Below are 6,146 nucleotides of genomic sequence, written 5' to 3'. Positions count from 1 at the left end.
GGGTTTGATAATATCACCACCGTCTCTTCCCAGGCTGTGGTTACAAACCCTTTCCTCTATATGCCCTCACAAACACCACCTGGGAGGATGGAGGGGACAGGCGGTAGCACCTCTGCCCCAGGGACTGCTGTCTTCTCACAGACTTCGCGCCTTTACTCCACTCCAGTCATCACCTCGGCGAGTCCCAGTACCTTAGTATCTGAAACCAATACTCCCCAATACTACCAACCGTTGGTCTCCAATCCAATGCCACCGTTGTATTCAGCCGCACTTACGGCGGCGTTATCTACCCCACCTCATCAGCCGGTCATCATGCCAACCGGAGTAATGAATGCCCCTGTTACACCAGGTAACCAAATGTATTTCCCGGGGTATTGCTACGCGCCCCCTTTTGGGTATCTACCCTCATACGGGGGAACAACTTATCCGCCTCAGGGAACAGCGCAAGGAAGCTCTCAATCGCCATACGCGGCCTACATGCCGCCGTGGTGGAACTTCCCGACACCACAGCCAATGTATACCCAAGCGCCAACTGAACCTGTGCACAACAGAGAAAATGCGGTCAGACCCCGGTTGACTCCTTTGGAAAACTCCGGTCTAGGAACAGGTCCCGCCCCGGGTGTGAACATCCCACCTACACAGCCAGTGAATGTAGAAGATGACGAGTTAACCAAGCCGTACAAACCAGTAGATGCAACATTCCGATCCAAATTCACGTGTAGGATCGCTGAAGCCCCTATCAAAGAAAAACCGAAGATGCCCCAAACAGTCGGCAAGTACGATGGCCTCACTGACCCGGACGATCATCTTAATTTATTTAAGAGCGCGAGTGAAGTGGCCTGCTGGCCCATGCCCCTATGGTGCAAAATGTTCGTACAAACTTTAGTGGGAGCGGCACGAGTATGGTGGGACAGCCTTCCCACGGGTGAAATAGATAGTTTTGAAGATTTGGAATCAAAGTTCATCCTACAGTTCAGTCAACAGCGCCGACACACAAAAGATAGGAACGAACTACTCCATATCCGTCGTCGAGACAATGAGACGGTGGAAAATTTCATCATCAGATTCAACAAAGAAAGCCTGGCGATACCAGGCGTCAACAACGATTTGGCATGTGGAGCTTTCCTCCAAGGGGTTAATGATGACGAGTTACTGAGAACGTTGCACGGAAGGGACGGGGTACCCCCGACCATAGACGAGATACTGCGGATAGCCAAAGTATACGTTATACAGGAAAAAGCGGTAGCGGCCAGCCACGCGGCTAACAGAAAGAAAGAAGCCCTGAAGAACCAGGAGGAAAAAGATAACCGGGGGTCCAAAAGCAAGCACAGGGGAGACCGATATCAGCGAAACGACAAAGACTCGCGGTATGATAGACACCGGAGCTCCTACTCAAGGAATGAGACGTCAAAACCTCGGTCTGAATATCCCAATCTAAGCAAGACCCCGGCAGAAATTCTTGCCTCAGAAAACCTCAGGCTCAATCCACCAAAACCACTAAAAGACAACCCGAACAAAGATACGAGCAAATACTGCGAGTATCACAAGGGGAGCGGACACGACACTAACGATTGTTTCCAGCTTAAGAAACAGATCGAATATTTTGTGAAGTCAGGAAAATTAGCACACCTAGTGCGAGATATCAAGCAGGGCCCGCCCGTGGTCAAGGAGGAGAACGATAAGGCGGCAGGAAAAAGGCCGCGCGAGTTGAACATGGTTCATGCCGGTATAAGAAGAGGGGCGAAGCGGAGTTTCTCCATGCTCGAACCTTGGATGTTGGCAACAATGACTATCGAACCGCGAATGGAAGATTTACATCTCACCACGGACGCCCTGATCATTTCTGCGGCGGTAGGAGATTACCGTATGAGGCGAATCCTGGTCGACACCGGAAGCTCGGAAGATATCATCTACGAGCATTGCTTCGATAGAATGCAACCAGAGGATAAAAAGCTGCTCGAATCAGTACATGCTCCTATTAAGGGTTTCACAGGAGAAAAGGTGGATCCTATCGGTCAAATCACTTTCCCGGTAACTTTCGGGCAAGCACCCAAAGAAAGAACAATACTACTAACTTTCCTCGTGGTCCGCGCCGAGTCATACCACAATGTGATTATCGGAAGGTTCACCTTGGGAAAGTTAGATGCCATAGTCTCCACGGCGAGAGGTTTTATGAAGTTTCCAACACCGCAAGGTATTGCTACCGTATTTCGCGACAGAGTTGGAGAAATATTTGATACCAAACGATGTCGCCAAGGGCCCGCGGGGGCCACAGGACCAGAAAGGTGGGTATTGAGCACACGCCACCCGGACCAAATGGTCACCATCGGCGACACTCTGTCCCCAGAAGTAAAAAGCGATTTGAAACAATTGCTAAAAAGAAACGCAGACATTTTCGCTTTCGAGCACGCTGATATGACGGGAGTCCCTCGCGATAAAGCGAAACATAAACTCGCCACGCTCCCAGGCATTAAGCCAGTCGCCCAGGGTAAACGCAGCATGGCCCCGGATCGCCGGGCAGCGGTCGTTAAGGAAGTACGCAAGTTAGTGGAAGCTGGAATCCTCAGGGAAACACAGTACCATACTTGGGTGTCTAACCCGGTCATGGTTAAGAAACCCGACGACACATGGCGGATGTGTATCGACTTCAAAGATCTGAACAAGGCGTGTCCAAAAGACGCATACCCGTTGCCCGAGATTGATTTAAAGGTTGACTCCCTGGTGCCGTATCGATACAAGTGTTTTTTGGATGCGTATAAAGGGTACCACCAGATCAAAATGTCCAAAGAAGATGAAGAGAAAACAGCCTTCCACACTGACGTTGGCATCTTTTGTTACACCAAAATGCCTTTTGGGCTACGGAATGCAGGAGCTACCTACCAGAGGCTCATGGACAAAGTGTTCGAAACACAGATCGGGCGAAACTTGGAAGTCTATGTAGACGACTTGGTAATAAAGAGCAGCGAAGAAAAACAAATGTTGGCAGATATAGAGGAAACTTTCCAGCGGCTCAGAGAGTACAACATAAAGTTGAACCCAAAAAAGTGTTCTGTTGGGGTGGAAGAGGGGAAATTTCTAGGGGTAGTAGTCACCCGCGACGGCTTTAAAGCTAACCCAGAAAAAATAACCGCCATATCGCGAATGCCTTCCCCCCGAACGCTGAAGGAAGCTCAAGCCCTAAATGGACGACTGGTAGCAATCAACAGGTTCCTAGCAAGGCATGCTGAAAAATCATTGCCATTCATCAAAACGCTAAAAGATTGCCTCGACAAAAAGAATTTCAAATGGACCGGCGAAGCGGAACGAGCTCTGCAGGAAATGAAACACTTCATAGAAAGGCTACCCACGCTGACCGCACCTAGACACGGTGAAGTGCTAAAAATGTATCTAGCGGCGGCCCACACAGCAGTAAGCGCCGTGCTCATGGTTGAACGGGAAGGAAAACAAATGCCAATATACTACATAAGTCGGGTATTAGCAGGGCCTGAAACGCGCTACCCTACGCTGGAAAAGCTGGTTTTAGCATTGGTACACGCCACGAGGCGATTAAGAAGGTACTTTCAGGCACACCGTGTACAGATCTTAACTAACTATCCGCTGCAGCAGGTCCTGCACAAACCGGAGGTCTCGGGTAGGTTGGCCAAGTGGGCTATCGAGCTGGGAGCCCTAGATATCGAATATCAGAAACGAACGGCGGTTAAGGGGCAAGTAATTGCTGATTTCTTAGCCGAAATACCGGAAGGAGAGGTAGTTACGGACCCGGTCATCCAAGATATACCAGAGACCAGCACAGCGAGGCAGACTTGGAAGTTGTACACAGATGGATCATCCAGTGGAAAGGGATCCGGGGCAGGTCTGATGCTGATAAGTCCGGACCAAATCAGGCTAATGTACGCCTTACGTTTTGACTTCGAGTGCTCTAACAACGAGGCGGAATACGAGGCGTTACTAGCAGGGTTGCGAATGGCAAAATCCATGGGGGCAGCCAGGGTAGACGCGTACGTCGACTCGCTGCTGGTCAACAATCAAGTCAACGAAACATATGAAGCAAAAGACGAGACAATGGCAAAATATCTGGCAAAAACCAAAGAGCTCATGAATTCTTTCGACAAAGTCACACTTAACCACGTGCACAGAGGGAAGAATCAGATAGCGGACGCCTTAAGCAAACTCGCCACCTCCGGCATGGAGAGGGAAGTCAAAGTTGAAACATTACAGACACCCTCAATCGAACCACGGAGCGTTTCCGCTGTCACAATAGAAGAACCCTGTTGGTATACCCCGATCCTACTTTTTCTTAAAACAGGCGAGCTACCCCCCGCCAAGGGCGAAGCACGAAAGCTACAAACGAAAGCGCTGCAATATGAAGTCAACGATGGTGTCCTGTATCGAAAATCTTACTTGGGTCCGCTGTTGCGATGTGTTTCCCCGGTAGAAGCGAAATACCTCGTCAGCGAAATACATGAGGGTATATGCGGTATACACGCCGGGCCTCGAGCAGTGGTCGCCAAAATTCATAGCGCGGGGTACTACTGGCCCGGGATGCACGAAGACGCTGTCAGAGAATTGCGACGATGCCTCAGCTGTCAGAAGTTCGCCCCTCAAACAATTCGGCCCAAAATAGTCTGGTACCAGTGACATCAGCATGGCCTTTTCAGAAATGGGCTGTAGATATCGTGGGACCTTTCCCACCAGCTCCCGGGAAATTAAGATATTTAATCGTGGCGGTTGATTACTTCACCAAATGGGTGGAAGCGAAACCTTTGGCTAAGATAACGGCGGAAAACGCCAAAAAGTTTCTCTGGGAACACATTGTATGCAGGTTTGGCTTACCACTCTACCTGGTGAGTGACAATGGGACGCAGTTCACGGATAGAATTTTCCAGGAATGGTGCGCCGACCTCCACATTCAGCAGATCTTCACATCGGTAGCACACCCACAGGGTAACGGGCAGGTGGAGCGGACGAACAGGAGCTTGCTAGAGGGTATCAAAAAGCGGCTAGGACACGAGGGAAGCTCGTGGGTGGAGGAGTTGCCACATGTCCTTTGGGCGCATCGAACAATGCCCAAGACTAGCAACAACGAAACTCCATTCAGCCTTACCTATGGAATGGAGGCGATGATACCTGCTGAAGCAGGGTTGCCGTCGTTACGCCGCCTCAAGGTAAACAACAACAATGATCAATCGCTGAGAGAGAGCCTAGATTTGTTAGAAGAGAGGCGCGAGGCGGCCGCTATCAGCGAGGCGCGATACAAAAAAGCTCTGGAAAAATATTACAACAAACGGGTGGCCAAACTAAGTTTCAAGGTAGGCGATTACGTCATGCGCGATAATGAAGCAAGTCGAATGGAACCAGCGGGAAAACTGGGCCCCAACTGGGAAGGCCCCTATGTCATACAAGAAGACCTGGGCAAAGGGGCCTATCGCCTGTCCCGACTAGATGGCACGCCGGTCCCGCGCAGTTGGAACATCGCCCAGCTGAAGAAATGCTATTTGTAATGCCTTGCTCCTAACAGCAAGAGTTAATCACCTCCTCCAGCTCACACTTGTAACCCGTGACGGGACTTTTCTCTGTTTTTCCTTTTTTGCTTAATGCAAGTTTAATAAAGATTTAAATTCATCTACTACAAAAGTTACCATCGCACAATGAATGCATTAACCGGTAAAAATAAAACCCTTAAACACGAAATATCTTTCATTATAAGTCATAGGGTAACCACAACAAGCGCTTACGGCGGGTATCTTGGTGATAGATACATAAACCGCCCCAAAAATAGATAGGCATCGTCACATATACATAACCTATCTCAAAAAATTAAAAACCAAGTACTTGTCCCTGATTTTAAAAAACCAAACATAAGGGAACCAAAATACAGAACATGTTCATAAACACCTATTGAGGAAGGCTGGGTGCCATCGCCACTGCAGGGGTAGGCACCCCCACCTCATCACCATCGTCTTCCTCCACCACCACCACAGGGTTGACGGCCAAATGACCAGCTGAGCCACCAACCATTTGGGATACCGAGCCAGAGCCATCCATCTGCTGCCTCCTCGTCCGACCACCGGACTGACGTTGGTATGTCAGACGATATCGCCATTCAGGGTCCACCGGAATTAAACCAGTCAGCACATCAGCCGATA

This window comes from Helianthus annuus, chromosome 17 (assembly GCF_002127325.2).
Source record: "Helianthus annuus cultivar XRQ/B chromosome 17, HanXRQr2.0-SUNRISE, whole genome shotgun sequence".
Taxonomy (NCBI): Eukaryota; Viridiplantae; Streptophyta; class Magnoliopsida; order Asterales; family Asteraceae; genus Helianthus; species Helianthus annuus.
This window is presented reverse-complemented; position numbering follows the sequence as displayed.